Source organism: Macaca fascicularis, chromosome 9, assembly GCF_037993035.2.
Source record: "Macaca fascicularis isolate 582-1 chromosome 9, T2T-MFA8v1.1".
NCBI classification, from domain to species: domain Eukaryota; kingdom Metazoa; phylum Chordata; class Mammalia; order Primates; family Cercopithecidae; genus Macaca; species Macaca fascicularis.
Window position 1 is genome coordinate 3525444 of NC_088383.1, and position 19333 is coordinate 3544776.

Sequence of the window (19333 nt, forward strand, 5' to 3'; positions counted from 1 at the left end):
CTAAACACACCGGTGCTTGGTAAAGAGATGTTCCTGATTGGCTAAAACATCTCAACAGGACGTGATAGCTGGTGGTGGTTTAAAGACTACCACAATTTTCCTGGTACTTTTTAAATGCCTGTTGAATAGGGGAGGATTCACATAGTTTTCTTTTCCCGTCTGCGTACTTGATACTTTGTTTATTTGTGTTTTTATGTGGGTGTGCAGTTAACAGGATTTCGAAGCAGTCTCAGCCCTGGGGAGACTTCAGGGCAGCCTCAGTCAGCGCTGAAGGGAGGCAGGGATTTGGGGGCTACCTCCTCCACAGGACGCGGACACCAAGGGCCAGAGGTCAGCAATCTCAGTGAGGTGACACAGACGGGCACACCCAGCACCCTGGCCCCTGTGCCTCTCCTTCACGTTTGTCTCTGCTCCAAGCTGCTCTCCTGGGTCATCACGGGTGATCTCTAGGCGCGTGCTTGGTTCTTGCAGAAGTGGTGTCTGGCTGTGGTCAGTGGGGGCTCTCGGGACTTCCATGTTTTTGGCTCCCGTCAATATTGGGCAGTGTGGTGTATGTTTGTTTTGGAGTGGTAGATCCGGGTGGATTTTGGCTTTGCCAACTCATTTAATACGTGTTTCTCCCGTTTCTGTATCGGGTGTTCTCTGGTTAGAAAGGGGGATGACGGTGGTGGAACGGCTTCTGGCTGTTGAGCCCCTGCTGAGAGCTGTTTGGCGTGCACAGATCCGTTTCGGCACAATCTCTATGAGCAGCCCTGGGCAGTGCAGAAAGCGAGGCCCAGGTGAGGCTGTCGGACACAGGAGCGCCCCGACCTGTGTGCTTTCAGCCTCTGAGCCGCCCCTCTCCTGACTGCTTACCAAGCTGTATCGATACTGAAATCTGAGCATTGAAAAGTCACCAGGGGAATGCCATTTCCAGGGATCTTACTGTGAGCCTTCTGTTAAAGGTTCCATGTCGAGTAATGAATTGCCTTTGAATGCAGGTACCAAACAGGCTCCCTGGGATAACTCATTCCATAGACACTTTTTAAAATAATGTTCCCAACTAGCTATCCTTTACATTCTTTCTACTTAAGAGGTGCTCTGCTCTCCTGTGCGCTTTAGTGATATGCCGTGTTTGCTTTGCGTGCACTTGGGTTTTCAGAAGAAAACCGTGTTTGCAGGTACACTTGGAGTACAACATTCTTCTTCCTATTAGTGTAGATGCTCCATGAGAGGAGATATGCTCATGCATTTCTGTGTGTTTTGTGGGGAATAAAAGTAGTCGCCGGCTCTAGCAAACCTAGAAGATGCCCAAAAGGTGATACACGTGAAAATACGCGGCCACTGCCATAAATCGCCTTGTATGATGTGTGGCAAAGTGCTGTGTGTGTGCTGTCTATGGAGAAAATGAGTCTTCCCTCTTTTCCCAAGAGGTAACAGTTGAATAGACTTCAGAAGTTGTCTTATTTGCAAATGGTACCCTCCTTCCATTGTTTTGAGACGTCGTCATAGGAACTCACACATGTAATTGTTTTCTCAGTTAGAACCTCCAGGTTTTGTCATAGTCCCTTTGTGTCATTACAGCGTCTGGTTCCACTTTATTTAAAGCAGGAAGAGGCCAGCCACGTGGCCTCGCTGGTGCTTCCCAAGCACAGGGTCTCATAAGGGGCGTGAGCACTTGGTTGGGAGACGTGCTGTTCTTCCTGATAGAAACCCCATGGTGCCATTCGCTAGTCCCCTGCGGTGTTTGTTCCACCCTAAATGCACCCAGTTTCTGTTGGTTTTTAGTTGGTTTGTATTTTCCGAGACAGGGTCTTGCTCTGTCACCCAGGCTGGCATGCGGTGGCGTGATCCCTGGCTCAGGCGATCCTCCCACCTCAGTCACCCGAGCAGCTGGGACCTCGGGCGCGCACCAGCATGCCTGGCTAATTTTCTTTTCTTTGTTGCAGGGATGGGGTCTTGTTGTGTTGCCCAGGTGTGGCTCTGTTTTCTGTTGAGTGTACAGTGGGTTTTTATGGGGAACCTCTGTATTTGGGTCGGGGGTGTGGCATCCTGGTCAGGAAATGGCCCTCAGGCTTCCTTCCTGCCCAGCAGGGTCACGAGTGGTGTCTCCACCTGGGCTGGTGTGTGTGCTGGCCAGTAGGGCTTAGTCCTGGACTGCAGACTGGTGTACTGGTCCATGGTCTGTTAGGAACCGGGGTCATAGCCGGAGGGGAGTGGCGGGCGAAGTAGGCATGACCGCCTGAGCTCTGCCTCCTCTTGGATCAGCGGCAGCATTTAGATTCTCCTAGGCGCTGGGACCCTCTCGTAAGCCGCGTGTTCTCCTAGGCGCTGGGACCCTATTGTAAACGGCATGTGAGGGATCTCGGAGGTGCTCCTTATGAGGATCCAATGCCTGACCTGAGGTGGAACAGTTGCATTTCAAAACCACCCCTCAGAAAAATGGTCTTCCACGATACCCATCCCTGGTGCCAAGAAGGCTGGGGTCCTTCACCTACATCTGGAGGGATGTACCGTGTCAGACTCACTGTGGTCGACGGGCTGAAGGCCAGGTTTCGTGAGGTCACGTGTCGGCTTGTAGGACTTTCTCTGGCAGAGGTGCGAGTGACTTCTGTTCACCGTGAGAGGCTCATGTCGGGGGCTTCATGGCCTGGGGGATGGCAGCCTGTTTGAACTGATCGAGCAATCTCACGCTACCCGTACTTTCTGAAACACCCGTGAGTGACTTTTCACACGTTCTTTGAAGCGGCGTCCTGCCCGTGCTCCTTGGTAATGAGCGAATGCTTTGGTTGACCCCTCATCCCCTTTCTTTGGGGTGTGTTCCGGTCTCGGTTCTCACGCGTTCTGCTTCTACGGGAATTTCTGAAGCTGCTGAGTGTAGAAAGCACTGAGGAGGCTGTGCTCCCACCCCCGTGAGCCTTCCAGGCATCGTCCTCTCCCCTCAGCGAGGCGACGTCCATGGCACACCGAGGAGGCTGTGCTCCTGTCCCCCGTAAGCCTTCCAGGCGTCGTCCTCCTCCCCTCCAGGGGGACAGGAGGAACCTTTCAAACCCTTCTTAAACTTGTTTCCATGTCTTTGTTTTAACAACTTTCTTTGCATCTTCTCCCTTATCCAGAAGTGAGGGTGAACGCTGAGTTATTCACAGGAGTCAAGAAACCACACACAGCCCAAAGTGACATTTGTTTCCCCGAAATGATTTGTGTGTGTGTGTGTTCACCTTAAAATGCAGCTCAGTAAAACAGGTGTGTTTTGAGGAATGACTTTAAGTTACCCTGGTAAAAATGTGACAGTTAAATTTCATCCAGTCTCTGCAGGTGTCCACAACCCCCTTCAGTGGTTGCGTGTGAGTTTATGTGACTTGGGTTTTTTTTTTTTTTTTTTTTTTTTTTTTTTTTTTTTAATTTTTGAAGAAAGAAAATCTGTTGTAGCTGAGGACTTCAGAGGGTGTGCTGGGATTGTGTGGGGCGGACATCGGGGGCTTCAGTGTGTGGCCGCCTTGAAAGACGTTCAAATTCAGGCTGAGCGTCCCTACTCCAAAATGCTCTGAAAGGTGAAACATTCCGAGCTCTCCCTCATGACACTGGCAGGAAATGCTCTTCGGAGCACTTTGGATTTCAGGCTGGGGATGCTCAACCCGAGGCAGTCTGGGCTCGCTGGACTGGTTTTTGTAGGAGCCACAGAAGGGAAGGAGGGTCAAAGTGGCCACGCCTGGCTCCTGAGAAGGGCGGAGCAGAGGGAGGTGGGCGCGGAGGGCAGCAGCGGAGTCCCCAGCGTCCGGGGCTCCTGTCCCTGGTGGAGTTGAGAGCCTCCTCTAGTGGTGGCCTCTGCCCTGTCAGCAGCCACTGAGGCCTGGAGAGGAGGGAGCCTGGGAGCTGGGGGCTGAGGGAGGAGGAAGGACAGGCCTGCTTCTGGAGAGAGCTGGCGTCAGCCTGTGCTAGCCTCGTGTGCGACTCCTGCGTCCGGGGTGCACGGCCGTGCCTCGTGGCGCAGCGGTTCCCGGGGTGCGCAGCACTCTTGTCTGCAGTAACGGCTTTGTCTCCAACCCTTGGAGAGGCAAGTTACCTTTTCCCCCCTCCCCCCCAGTGAAAAGAGGTAGAGAAATCTTACAGAAATGCATTTGCTGGAATGTCTATTTTCCGATAAATCTGCAAGTATCTCCTAGTGAGTCTCGTGTGTAGAGTAAGGACAGTTCATGCATATCTTAAAGCAGGTACATCTAGCAACGCAGAGCATCCCGGTGCTAGGATGGAGTTTCCCACTAACTCTGGGAGTGGAATCTGTAGAGCCTCGGGTGCTTGCACCATGAGGTTAGCGAGGGTGCAGGTGCACCCACAGCCCTGCCTGTGCCGCGTCCCTCCTGCTATAGAGCGTCTGCCGAGGCCTGCGTGGGTCGCCTGAGCGTTGCTGTTCCCTTTTTCACATGAGCCTTTTTATCGAACACTAGGATAAACTTGGCCTCACATCCTTTGTGGGGAGAGAGAAAAGTATATCTGGGACGTCTTTAATTACATGTTGGAAAATAGATTTGGGCAAAATATTTCTGCATATGCGTGCTCGGTGGGCGTGGGGTTCCCTGCCGCACCCTGAGGCACGTTCGCACGCACGTTGTGATTTAATCTTGGGTCTATGGCAACAAAACTGTAGAAGCTGGCTATGACTTACTTTCTCAAATCTAGAAATAAACATACAATTGGAATCATCATCTATTGGACTTCTTTGTAAAACCTGAGGTGAGCTATCATTTTTGCTTGGTATGTTAACAGTTTCAAACTGAAATTTCACAATGAGGAATTGTGACCATTTTGTTTTCGTATCAACATATTGCTTCGCCAAGTTTCTTCTCACTAATAGTTATCCTTTCTCTGAATGCGGCGTCATTGTTATAGAATTAAGGAAAAGGTTGGTTGGGCACGCTGGCTTATGCCTGTAATCGCAGCACTTTGTGAGGCCAAGGCAGGAGGATCACTTGAGGCCAAGGAGTTCAAGACCAGCCTGGACAACAGAGCAAGACACCCCATCTCTCTAACAAGAGAAAAATTAGCTGAGTATGGTGGTGTGCGTGCCTGTGGTCCCTGCTACTCTGGGGTCCGAGGTGGGAAGAACACTTAAGGCTATTTTCTTCTTTAATCATCCCAAAAGAGAAATCGGTTTTTTCTAAGCGTGTAAAGGGTGACTGTTATAAGATTCTTTCCTTGCCTTGTTTCTCCTTTTCAAATATTTACAGTATTCTGTCCACATCGTGTCTCATCATCTCGTTACAAAGGTGTCTTCGAGGTTAGTGGTGGTTCTGTGTTGCACCTTGGAGAACAGCCGGCATGAAACCTCTTACCACCACCGTGCGCATTGTAGTCCCAATTAAAATCCTCTCCAGAGACGCCTGTGCTGCTTATGAAAGCAGAACTTTGGTTGTGCTAAAATGTGCATTCAGCGCATGGTTTTAAGTTCATATCTGAGATGATGCTGTAGAATTCATTAATCATATGGGATCAGTAATGATGGCAGGTAATTCTGGCTGATGTCACTTAGAGGATATTTTTCACTTCAAGTTACAACTTCCTTCGTGATAGTCATTTTGGGATTCATTTAAATATGTGCTTTATTTCACAGCTCAGATTTTCATTAGACATTTCATAACATAGGATTTTGAAAGCAGATTTGGCAAAATCTTTCTAGCAAAATGTCTGACGTCAGAAGGAACAGCACTCAGAATTACTGGTAACTGTGGACCATTTTAAGGCTGATGATAGAAGTCACTTGAACGGTCAGGGCTGCTTTGTGAGGCGGATGGGGTTTTTGAACCCTGACCCTCCTGACACGCCAGCCCTGGCCCTGGCCCTGGCCTTCTCTCCTCTCCTCTCCACTGGGAGATGAGAAGGTGCCAGCATCCACCTCACAGGCCATCGTGAGAACCCGGGACTCAGGGTTTGTGTTCCTCTTGCAGGTGGCGCCGCAGATGTGGGGGCCTGACGATATATACACACTGCAGGCTGCCAGTGTCGGGGTAATCCAGTTTTCGTCAAAAGGTGGGATTTGCTTTGCTCCCCTGCGGACCAGGTGCGGTGCTGCTGTTGCAGCAGGTGTGTGCATCCTCTTGGGTGGTCCTCAGGTGGACAAGGAGTCACCGATTCCGATTCCCAGGGTGAGATGTGAGCGGGGACCATGGACCTCATGTGTTCAGAGGGGAGAAGTAGTAACAAAGCTTCCCTTGTAATTCCAGGACCGTCTATCCCAGGAATGCCAAACCCCACTGGCTTTCACCCGACGCTGTCGTAGGTGACGCCGTATGGAAATGAGGACCCATGTGCCGCTTACCTGAGCCCCCAGTACCCGTCTCCCTCGAGGGCCGTGGCCGAGCCCTCCTGATTTCGCTGGGTTGCCAGCCTGGGGATCTGTAAGCCCAGCGACGCCTGCGGTCTCGGCCCCCCTCCCCGTGGGGACAGGAGGTGGCTTCCGGAGGCTGGTGATGAATGCCTGAATGAAGCCGACTTGTGACTGCAGTTCTGTCTAAGGGCCTCCCCGGGTGTTAGATGTCAGTAAATGACACCTGTGTGTGTGGATCTCATGTGATGAGAGAAAGAGTGGGGGGGAAACCAAAGCTTGTGGAGTCTGCAGGTTCTGGACTTGGGGATGTGTGCACCTGTGTACTTGGTGAGGGGTGTGAGGTCTGGAATGAGTGTGCACGTGTGTCACGTTTGTGCGTGTGTGGTGAGTGTATTTAGCAGGTGTGTGTGGAGTGAGCATGTTCATGCGTGTGTCGTGTATATTGGAGGGTGTGTGGAGTGTGTACACGCATCACATTTGGTGAGTGTATTTGAGGGCGTGTATGGAGTGCATAGATGCGTTTGCGTGTATAGTATCGGGTGAAGGGGTGGCATGTGTGGAGTAAGCATGCACACGTGTGTGCTGTGTGTGGGGTTTCTGCCTGGTCCTCCCCTGAGCCTGCCCCTGGGCCCTGCTGTCCTGGCAGCTTTACAGTTTGGTGTGTCTTTGATTCCGGAAGATTCTGGAACCCGACTCCGAAGCTGTGATCGCAAACTTGCAGCCCTCGGAGGACGCTGGCCCGTGGAGCCGGCACGAGGATCTCTGGGCTGGCCTCTCCCCGGGCTGGGCTGGGCTGGGCCCCTCTGTCCACAGCAGAGCGTGTCCGATGATTGAGCTGTGCGGGTCTGTGGCTCCCCAGCCTCGAGTCAGCCCTCGGTTCTGGTCCCGCCTCTGTTTTTCTTGCTGAGGGGCTCCGGGAAGTGGTGCCTGGGATGACGTTTTCACCCTGGGGTTGCTTCGCCTGCTGCCCAGGTGCTGGCTGCCTGAGCCCTGCTGCCGTCCTGGGTGGACGGGGCTGGCGCGGGGACATCCCTGAGCACCTGCGGGAAGAGGCAGGTTTAGGAAGTGCCAGAGGTGAGTGGCTTCCTCCCAGACTTGATTTTCTGGAAAGTTCTGGGCCTCATATTTTTCCCTAAGGGAAGTTAGGAAGTGAGTTTCTCTTCAGGGGAACGTCTTTGCAGCGTCTGTTGTTAGAATGTTCTCCAGGTGTGGAATACCCGGGGCCGTGTGTGTTTGGGAACATCCGTGTCCTGAGCCAATTCAGTAGGGAATGGAGAGAGGCCTCCCTCCTGTCAGCTTGGCCTCTGTTTCCGGCTTGCGAGTTGTGGGGGTTGGCGGCTGCTGGTATCCCAGGGAGAGGGAAACACTGGGTGGCGTGGGATGGGAACGTTCGCTCTGACAAGGTCAGTGGGAAAGCGTCTAAGCAAACGTCGCTGTTCTCCGGGCTCCTCGGGGTCGAGCTTGTTTTGTGGTGTTGAGGGAAAAAGCTACCCTTGTTCCTGTTCCTCACCATTTGCATGGTGTCCAGGGCTTGTTCCGCCGGAGAGGTGATGCGCGTGAATGGGGGTCAGGTCGCAGGCTCCGAGGTTATTTGGAATCTGTCAACGGACTTCCTAAACACACCGGTGCTTGGTAAAGAGATGTTCCTGATTGGCTAAAACATCTCAACAGGACGTGATAGCTGGTGGTGGTTTAAAGACTACCACAATTTTCCTGGTACTTTTTAAATGCCTGTTGAATAGGGGAGGATTCACATAGTTTTCTTTTCCCGTCTGCGTACTTGATACTTTGTTTATTTGTGTTTTTATGTGGGTGTGCAGTTAACAGGATTTCGAAGCAGTCTCAGCCCTGGGGAGACTTCAGGGCAGCCTCAGTCAGCGCTGAAGGGAGGCAGGGATTTGGGGGCTACCTCCTCCACAGGACGCGGACACCAAGGGCCAGAGGTCAGCAATCTCAGTGAGGTGACACAGACGGGCACACCCAGCACCCTGGCCCCTGTGCCTCTCCTTCACGTTTGTCTCTGCTCCAAGCTGCTCTCCTGGGTCATCACGGGTGATCTCTAGGCGCGTGCTTGGTTCTTGCAGAAGTGGTGTCTGGCTGTGGTCAGTGGGGGCTCTCGGGACTTCCATGTTTTTGGCTCCCGTCAATATTGGGCAGTGTGGTGTATGTTTGTTTTGGAGTGGTAGATCCGGGTGGATTTTGGCTTTGCCAACTCATTTAATACGTGTTTCTCCTGTTTCTGTATCGGGTGTTCTCTGGTTAGAAAGGGGGATGACGGTGGTGGAACGGCTTCTGGCTGTTGAGCCCCTGCTGAGAGCTGTTTGGCGTGCACAGATCCGTTTCGGCACAATCTCTATGAGCAGCCCTGGGCAGTGCAGAAAGCGAGGCCCAGGTGAGGCTGTCGGACACAGGAGCGCCCCGACCTGTGTGCTTTCAGCCTCTGAGCCGCCCCTCTCCTGACTGCTTACCAAGCTGTATCGATACTGAAATCTGAGCATTGAAAAGTCACCAGGGGAATGCCATTTCCAGGGATCTTACTGTGAGCCTTCTGTTAAAGGTTCCATGTCGAGTAATGAATTGCCTTTGAATGCAGGTACCAAACAGGCTCCCTGGGATAACTCATTCCATAGACACTTTTTAAAATAATGTTCCCAACTAGCTATCCTTTACATTCTTTCTACTTAAGAGGTGCTCTGCTCTCCTGTGCGCTTTAGTGATATGCCGTGTTTGCTTTGCGTGCACTTGGGTTTTCAGAAGAAAACCGTGTTTGCAGGTACACTTGGAGTACAACATTCTTCTTCCTATTAGTGTAGATGCTCCATGAGAGGAGATATGCTCATGCATTTCTGTGTGTTTTGTGGGGAATAAAAGTAGTCGCCGGCTCTAGCAAACCTAGAAGATGCCCAAAAGGTGATACACGTGAAAATACGCGGCCACTGCCATAAATCGCCTTGTATGATGTGTGGCAAAGTGCTGTGTGTGTGCTGTCTATGGAGAAAATGAGTCTTCCCTCTTTTCCCAAGAGGTAACAGTTGAATAGACTTCAGAAGTTGTCTTATTTGCAAATGGTACCCTCCTTCCATTGTTTTGAGACGTCGTCATAGGAACTCACACATGTAATTGTTTTCTCAGTTAGAACCTCCAGGTTTTGTCATAGTCCCTTTGTGTCATTACAGCGTCTGGTTCCACTTTATTTAAAGCAGGAAGAGGCCAGCCACGTGGCCTCGCTGGTGCTTCCCAAGCACAGGGTCTCATAAGGGGCGTGAGCACTTGGTTGGGAGACGTGCTGTTCTTCCTGATAGAAACCCCATGGTGCCATTCGCTAGTCCCCTGCGGTGTTTGTTCCACCCTAAATGCACCCAGTTTCTGTTGGTTTTTAGTTGGTTTGTATTTTCCGAGACAGGGTCTTGCTCTGTCACCCAGGCTGGCATGCGGTGGCGTGATCCCTGGCTCAGGCGATCCTCCCACCTCAGTCACCCGAGCAGCTGCACCAGCATGCCTCGGGCGCGCACCAGCATGCCTGGCTAATTTTCTTTTCTTTGTTGCAGGGATGGGGTCTTGTTGTGTTGCCCAGGTGTGGCTCTGTTTTCTGTTGAGTGTACAGTGGGTTTTTATGGGGAACCTCTGTATTTGGGTCGGGGGTGTGGCATCCTGGTCAGGAAATGGCCCTCAGGCTTCCTTCCTGCCCAGCAGGGTCACGAGTGGTGTCTCCACCTGGGCTGGTGTGTGTGCTGGCCAGTAGGGGCTTAGTCCTGGACTGCAGACTGGTACTGGTCCATGGTCTGTTAGGAACCGGGGTCATAGCCGGAGGGGAGTGGCGGGCGAAGTAGGCATGACCGCCTGAGCTCTGCCTCCTCTTGGATCAGCGGCAGCATTTAGATTCTCCTAGGCGCTGGGACCCTCTCGTAAGCCGCGTGTTCTCCTAGGCGCTGGGACCCTATTGTAAACGGCATGTGAGGGATCTCGGAGGTGCTCCTTATGAGGATCCAATGCCTGACCTGAGGTGGAACAGTTGCATTTCAAAACCACCCCTCAGAAAAATGGTCTTCCACGATACCCATCCCTGGTGCCAAGAAGGCTGGGGTCCTTCACCTACATCGGGAGGGATGTACCGTGTCAGACTCACTGTGGTCGACGGGCTGAAGGCCAGGTTTCGTGAGGTCACGTGTCGGCTTGTAGGACTTTCTCTGGCAGAGGTGCGAGTGACTTCTGTTCACCGTGAGAGGCTCATGTCGGGGGCTTCATGGCCTGGGGGATGGCAGCCTGTTTGAACTGATCGAGCAATCTCACGCTACCCGTACTTTCTGAAACACCCGTGAGTGACTTTTCACACGTTCTTTGAAGCGGCGTCCTGCCCGTGCTCTTTGGTAATGAGCGAACGCTTTGGTTGACCCCTCATCCCCTTTCTTTGGGGTGTGTTCCGGTCTCGGTTCTCACGCGTTCTGCTTCTACGGGAATTTCTGAAGCTGCTGAGTGTAGAAAGCACTGAGGAGGCTGTGCTCCCACCCCCGTGAGCCTTCCAGGCATCGTCCTCTCCCCTCAGCGAGGCGACGTCCATGGCACACCGAGGAGGCTGTGCTCCTGTCCCCCGTAAGCCTTCCAGGCGTCGTCCTCCTCCCCTCCAGGGGGACAGGAGGAACCTTTCAAACCCTTCTTAAACTTGTTTCCATGTCTTTGTTTTAACAACTTTCTTTGCATCTTCTCCCTTATCCAGAAGTGAGGGTGAACGCTGAGTTATTCACAGGAGTCAAGAAACCACACACAGCCCAAAGTGACATTTGTTTCCCCGAAATGATTTGTGTGTGTGTGTGTGTTCACCTTAAAATGCAGCTCAGTAAAACAGGTGTGTTTTGAGGAATGACTTTAAGTTACCCTGGTAAAAATGTGACAGTTAAATTTCATCCAGTCTCTGCAGGTGTCCACAACCCCCTTCAGTGGTTGCGTGTGAGTTTATGTGACTTGGGTTTTTTTTTTTTTTTTTAAATTTTTGAAGAAAGAAAATCTGTTGTTGCTGAGGACTTCAGAGGGTGTGCTGGGATTGTGTGGGGCGGACATCGGGGGCTTCAGTGTGTGGCCGCCTTGAAAGACGTTCAAATTCAGGCTGAGCGTCCCTACTCCAAAATGCTCTGAAAGGTGAAACATTCCGAGCTCTCCCTCATGACACTGGCAGGAAATGCTCTTCGGAGCACTTTGGATTTCAGGCTGGGGATGCTCAACCCGAGGCAGTCTGGGCTCGCTGGACTGGTTTTTGTAGGAGCCACAGAAGGGAAGGAGGGTCAAAGTGGCCACGCCTGGCTCCTGAGAAGGGCGGAGCAGAGGGAGGTGGGCGCGGAGGGCAGCAGCGGAGTCCCCAGCGTCCGGGGCTCCTGTCCCTGGTGGAGTTGAGAGCCTCCTCTAGTGGTGGCCTCTGCCCTGTCAGCAGCCACTGAGGCCTGGAGAGGAGGGAGCCTGGGAGCTGGGGGCTGAGGGAGGAGGAAGGACAGGCCTGCTTCTGGAGAGAGCTGGCGTCAGCCTGTGCTAGCCTCGTGTGCGACTCCTGCGTCCGGGGTGCACGGCCGTGCCTCGTGGCGCAGCGGTTCCCGGGGTGCGCAGCACTCTTGTCTGCAGTAACGGCTTTGTCTCCAACCCTTGGAGAGGCAAGTTACCTTTTCCCCCCTCCCCCCCAGTGAAAAGAGGTAGAGAAATCTTACAGAAATGCATTTGCTGGAATGTCTATTTTCCGATAAATCTGCAAGTATCTCCTAGTGAGTCTCGTGTGTAGAGTAAGGACAGTTCATGCATATCTTAAAGCAGGTACATCTAGCAACGCAGAGCATCCCGGTGCTAGGATGGAGTTTCCCACTAACTCTGGGAGTGGAATCTGTAGAGCCTCGGGTGCTTGCACCATGAGGTTAGCGAGGGTGCAGGTGCACCCACAGCCCTGCCTGTGCCGCGTCCCTCCTGCTATAGAGCGTCTGCCGGGGCCTGCGTGGGTCGCCTGAGCGTTGCTGTTCCCTTTTTCACATGAGCCTTTTTATCGAACACTAGGATAAACTTGGCCTCACATCCTTTGTGGGGAGAGAGAAAAGTATATCTGGGACGTCTTTAATTACATGTTGGAAAATAGATTTGGGCAAAATATTTCTGCATATGCGTGCTCGGTGGGCGTGGGGTTCCCTGCCGCACCCTGAGGCACGTTCGCACGCACGTTGTGATTTAATCTTGGGTCTATGGCAACAAAACTGTAGAAGCTGGCTATGACTTACTTTCTCAAATCTAGAAATAAACATACAATTGGAATCATCATCTATTGGACTTCTTTGTAAAACCTGAGGTGAGCTATCATTTTTGCTTGGTATGTTAACAGTTTCAAACTGAAATTTCACAATGAGGAATTGTGACCATTTTGTTTTCGTATCAACATATTGCTTCGCCAAGTTTCTTCTCACTAATAGTTATCCTTTCTCTGAATGCGGCGTCATTGTTATAGAATTAAGGAAAAGGTTGGTTGGGCACGCTGGCTTATGCCTGTAATCGCAGCACTTTGTGAGGCCAAGGCAGGAGGATCACTTGAGGCCAAGGAGTTCAAGACCAGCCTGGACAACAGAGCAAGACACCCCATCTCTCTAACAAGAGAAAAATTAGCTGAGTATGGTGGTGTGCGTGCCTGTGGTCCCTGCTACTCTGGGGTCCGAGGTGGGAAGAACACTTAAGGCTACGGTGAGCTGTGATTGCTCCACTGTACTCCAGTCTTGGTGACAGAGCCAAGACCCTGTCTCAGAAAGAAAAATGTTAAAAAAAAAAAAAAAAAATCCAGAAATGTCATTTTCTTCTTTAATCATCCCAAAAGAGAAATCGGTTTTTTCTAAGCGTGTAAAGGGTGACTGTTATAAGATTCTTTCCTTGCCTTGTTTCTCCTTTTCAAATATTTACAGTATTCTGTCCACATCGTGTCTCATCATCTCGTTACAAAGGTGTCTTCGAGGTTAGTGGTGGTTCTGTGTTGCACCTTGGAGAACAGCCGGCATGAAACCTCTTACCACCACCGTGCGCATTGTAGTCCCAATTAAAATCCTCTCCAGAGACGCCTGTGCTGCTTATGAAAGCAGAACTTTGGTTGTGCTAAAATGTGCATTCAGCGCATGGTTTTAAGTTCATATCTGAGATGATGCTGTAGAATTCATTAATCATATGGGATCAGTAATGATGGCAGGTAATTCTGGCTGATGTCACTTAGAGGATATTTTTCACTTCAAGTTACAACTTCCTTCGTGATAGTCATTTTGGGATTCATTTAAATATGTGCTTTATTTCACAGCTCAGATTTTCATTAGACATTTCATAACATAGGATTTTGAAAGCAGATTTGGCAAAATCTTTCTAGCAAAATGTCTGACGTCAGAAGGAACAGCACTCAGAATTACTGGTAACTGTGGACCATTTTAAGGCTGATGATAGAAGTCACTTGAACGGTCAGGGCTGCTTTGTGAGGCGGATGGGGTTTTTGAACCCTGACCCTCCTGACACGCCAGCCCTGGCCCTGGCCTTCTCTCCTCTCCACTGGGAGATGAGAAGGTGCCAGCATCCACCTCACAGGCCATCGTGAGAACCCGGGACTCAGGGTTTGTGTTCCTCTTGCAGGTGGCGCCGCAGATGTGGGGGCCTGACGATATATACACACTGCAGGCTGCCAGTGTCGGGGTAATCCAGTTTTCATCAAAAGGTGGGATTTGCTTTGCTCCCCTGCGGACCAGGTGCGGTGCTGCTGTTGCAGCAGGTGTGTGCATCCTCTTGGGTGGTCCTCAGGTGGACAAGGAGTCACCGATTCCGATTCCCAGGGTGAGATGTGAGCGGGGACCATGGACCTCATGTGTTCAGAGGGGAGAAGTAGTAACAAAGCTTCCCTTGTAATTCCAGGACCGTCTATCCCAGGAATGCCAAACCCCACTGGCTTTCACCCGACGCTGTCGTAGGTGACGCCGTATGGAAATGAGGACCCATGTGCCGCTTACCTGAGCCCCCAGTACCCGTCTCCCTCGAGGGCCGTGGCCGAGCCCTCCTGATTTCGCTGGGTTGCCAGCCTGGGGATCTGTAAGCCCAGCGACGCCTGCGGTCTCGGCCCCCCTCCCCGTGGGGACAGGAGGTGGCTTCCGGAGGCTGGTGATGAATGCCTGAATGAAGCCGACTTGTGACTGCAGTTCTGTCTAAGGGCCTCCCCGGGTGTTAGATGTCAGTAAATGACACCTGTGTGTGTGGATCTCATGTGATGAGAGAAAGAGTGGGGGGGAAACCAAAGCTTGTGGAGTCTGCAGGTTCTGGACTTGGGGATGTGTGCACCTGTGTACTTGGTGAGGGGTGTGAGGTCTGGAATGAGTGTGCACGTGTGTCACGTTTGTGCGTGTGTGGTGAGTGTATTTAGCAGGTGTGTGTGGAGTGAGCATGTTCATGCGTGTGTCGTGTATATTGGAGGGTGTGTGGAGTGTGTACACGCATCACATTTGGTGAGTGTATTTGAGGGCGTGTATGGAGTGCATAGATGCGTTTGCGTGTATAGTATCGGGTGAAGGGGTGGCATGTGTGGAGTAAGCATGCACACGTGTGTGCTGTGTGTGGGGTTTCTGCCTGGTCCTCCCCTGAGCCTGCCCCTGGGCCCTGCTGTCCTGGCAGCTTTACAGTTTGGTGTGTCTTTGATTCCGGAAGATTCTGGAACCCGACTCCGAAGCTGTGATCGCAAACTTGCAGCCCTCGGAGGACGCTGGCCCGTGGAGCCGGCACGAGGATCTCTGGGCTGGCCTCTCCCTGGGCTGGGCTGGGCTGGGCCCCTCTGTCCACAGCAGAGCGTGTCCGATGATTGAGCTGTGCGGGTCTGTGGCTCCCCAGCCTCGAGTCAGCCCTCGGTTCTGGTCCCGCCTCTGTTTTTCTTGCTGAGGGGCTCCGGGAAGTGGTGCCTGGGATGACGTTTTCACCCTGGGGTTGCTTCGCCTGCTGCCCAGGTGCTGGCTGCCTGAGCCCTGCTGCCGTCCTGGGTGGACGGGGCTGGCGCGGGGACATCCCTGAGCACCTGCGGGAAGAGGCAGGTTTAGGAAGTGCCAGAGGTGAGTGGCTTCCTCCCAGACTTGATTTTCTGGAAAGTTCTGGGCCTCATATTTTTCCCTAAGGGAAGTTAGGAACTGAGTTTCTCTTCAGGGGAACGTCTTTGCAGCGTCTGTTGTTAGAATGTTCTCCAGGTGTGGAATACCCGGGGCCGTGTGTGTTTGGGAACATCCGTGTCCTGAGCCAATTCAGTAGGGAATGGAGAGAGGCCTCCCTCCTGTCAGCTTGGCCTCTGTTTCCGGCTTGCGAGTTGTGGGGGTTGGCGGCTGCTGGTATCCCAGGGAGAGGGAAACACTGGGTGGCGTGGGATGGGAACGTTCGCTCTGACAAGGTCAGTGGGAAAGCGTCTAAGCAAACGTCGCTGTTCTCCGGGCTCCTCGGGGTCGAGCTTATTTTGTGGTGTTGAGGGAAAAAGCTACCCTTGTTCCTGTTCCTCACCATTTGCATGGTGTCCAGGGCTTGTTCTGCCGGAGAGGTGATGCGCGTGAATGGGGGTCAGGTCGCAGGCTCCGAGGTTATTTGGAATCTGTCAACGGACTTCCTAAACACACCGGTGCTTGGTAAAGAGATGTTCCTGATTGGCTAAAACATCTCAACAGGACGTGATAGCTGGTGGTGGTTTAAAGACTACCACAATTTTCCTGGTACTTTTTAAATGCCTGTTGAATAGGGGAGGATTCACATAGTTTTCTTTTCCCGTCTGCGTACTTGATACTTTGTTTATTTGTGTTTTTATGTGGGTGTGCAGTTAACAGGATTTCGAAGCAGTCTCAGCCCTGGGGAGACTTCAGGGCAGCCTCAGTCAGCGCTGAAGGGAGGCAGGGATTTGGGGGCTACCTCCTCCACAGGACGCGGACACCAAGGGCCAGAGGTCAGCAATCTCAGTGAGGTGACACAGACGGGCACACCCAGCACCCTGGCCCCTGTGCCTCTCCTTCACGTTTGTCTCTGCTCCAAGCTGCTCTCCTGGGTCATCACGGGTGATCTCTAGGCGCGTGCTTGGTTCTTGCAGAAGTGGTGTCTGGCTATGGTCAGTGGGGGCTCTCGGGACTTCCATGTTTTTGGCTCCCGTCAATATTGGGCAGTGTGGTGTATGTTTGTTTTGGAGTGGTAGATCCGGGTGGATTTTGGCTTTGCCAACTCATTTAATACGTGTTTCTCCTGTTTCTGTATCGGGTGTTCTCTGGTTAGAAAGGGGGATGACGGTGGTGGAACGGCTTCTGGCTGTTGAGCCCCTGCTGAGAGCTGTTTGGCGTGCACAGATCCGTTTCGGCACAATCTCTATGAGCAGCCCTGGGCAGTGCAGAAAGCGAGGCCCAGGTGAGGCTGTCGGACACAGGAGCGCCCCGACCTGTGTGCTTTCAGCCTCTGAGCCGCCCCTCTCCTGACTGCTTACCAAGCTGTATCGATACTGAAATCTGAGCATTGAAAAGTCACCAGGGGAATGCCATTTCCAGGGATCTTACTGTGAGCCTTCTGTTAAAGGTTCCATGTCGAGTAATGAATTGCCTTTGAATGCAGGTACCAAACAGGCTCCCTGGGATAACTCATTCCATAGACACTTTTTAAAATAATGTTCCCAACTAGCTATCCTTTACATTCTTTCTACTTAAGAGGTGCTCTGCTCTCCTGTGCGCTTTAGTGATATGCCGTGTTTGCTTTGCGTGCACTTGGGTTTTCAGAAGAAAACCGTGTTTGCAGGTACACTTGGAGTACAACATTCTTCTTCCTATTAGTGTAGATGCTCCATGAGAGGAGATATGCTCATGCATTTCTGTGTGTTTTGTGGGGAATAAAAGTAGTCGCCGGCTCTAGCAAACCTAGAAGATGCCCAAAAGGTGATACACGTGAAAATACGCGGCCACTGCCATAAATCGCCTTGTATGATGTGTGGCAAAGTGCTGTGTGTGTGCTGTCTATGGAGAAAATGAGTCTTCCCTCTTTTCCCAAGAGGTAACAGTTGAATAGACTTCAGAAGTTGTCTTATTTGCAAATGGTACCCTCCTTCCATTGTTTTGAGACGTCGTCATAGGAACTCACACATGTAATTGTTTTCTCAGTTAGAACCTCCAGGTTTTGTCATAGTCCCTTTGTGTCATTACAGCGTCTGGTTCCACTTTATTTAAAGCAGGAAGAGGCCAGCCACGTGGCCTCGCTGGTGCTTCCCAAGCACAGGGTCTCATAAGGGGCGTGAGCACTTGGTTGGGAGACGTGCTGTTCTTCCTGATAGAAACCCCATGGTGCCATTCGCTAGTCCCCTGCGGTGTTTGTTCCACCCTAAATGCACCCAGTTTCTGTTGGTTTTTAGTTGGTTTGTATTTTCCGAGACAGGGTCTTGCTCTGTCACCCAGGCTGGCATGCGGTGGCGTGATCCCTGGCTCAGGCGATCCTCCCACCTCAGTCACCCGAGCAGCTGGGACCTCGGGCGCGCACCAGCATGCCTGGCTAATTTTCTTTTCTTTGTTGCAGGGATGGGGTCTTGTTGTGTTGCCCAGGTGTGGCTCTGTTTTCTGTTGAGTGTACAGTGGGTTTTTATGGGGAACCTCTGTATTTGGGTCGGGGGTGTGGCATCCTGGTCAGGAAATGGCCCTCAGGCTTCCTTCCTGCCCAGCAGGGTCACGAGTGGTGTCTCCACCTGGGCTGGTGTGTGTGCTGGCCAGTAGGGCTTAGTCCTGGACTGCAGACTGGTGTACTGGTCCATGGTCTGTTAGGAACCGGGGTCATAGCCGGAGGGGAGTGGCGGGCGAAGTAGGCATGACCGCCTGAGCTCTGCCTCCTCTTGGATCAGCGGCAGCATTTAGATTCTCCTAGGCGCTGGGACCCTCTCGTAAGCCGCGTGTTCTCCTAGGCGCTGGGACCCTATTGTAAACGGCATGTGAGGGATCTCGGAGGTGCTCCTTATGAGGATCCAATGCCTGACCTGAGGTGGAACAGTTGCATTTCAAAACCACCCCTCAGAAAAATGGTCTTCCACGATACCCATCCCTGGTGCCAAGAAGGCTGGGGTCCTTCACCTACATCTGGAGGGATGTACCGTGTCAGACTCACTGTGGTCGACGGGCTGAAGGCCAGGTTTCGTGAGGTCACGTGTCGGCTTGTAGGACTTTCTCTGGCAGAGGTGCGAGTGACTTCTGTTCACCGTGAGAGGCTCATGTCGGGGGCTTCATGGACTGGGGGATGGCAGCCTGTTTGAACTGATCGAGCAATCTCACGCTACCCGTACTTTCTGAAACACCCGTGAGTGACTTTTCACACGTTCTTTGAAGCGGCGTCCTGCCCGTGCTCCTTGGTAATGAGCGAATGCTTTGGTTGACCCCTCATCCCCTTTCTTTGGGGTGTGTTCCGGTCTCGGTTCTCACGCGTTCTGCTTCTACGGGAATTTCTGAAGCTGCTGAGTGTAGAAAGCACTGAGGAGGCTGTGCTCCCACCCCCGTGAGCCTTCCAGGCATCGTCCTCTCCCCTCAGCGAGGCGACGTCCATGGCACACCGAGGAGGCTGTGCTCCTGTCCCCCGTAAGCCTTCCAGGCGTCGTCGTCCTCCCCTCCAGGGGGACAGGAGGAACCTTTCAAACCCTTCTTAAACTTGTTTCCATGTCTTTGTTTTAACAACTTTCTTTGCATCTTCTCCCTTATCCAGAAGTGAGGGTGAACGCTGAGTTATTCACAGGAGTCAAGAAACCACACACAGCCCAAAGTGACATTTGTTTCCCCGAAATGATTTGTGTGTGTGTGTGTTCACCTTAAAATGCAGCTCAGTAAAACAGGTGTGTTTTGAGGAATGACTTTAAGTTACCCTGGTAAAAATGTGACAGTTAAATTTCATCCAGTCTCTGCAGGTGTCCACAACCCCCTTCAGTGGTTGCGTGTGAGTTTATGTGACTTGGGTTTTTTTTTTTTTTTTTTTTTTTTAAATTTTTGAAGAAAGAAAATCTGTTGTTGCTGAGGACTTCAGAGGGTGTGC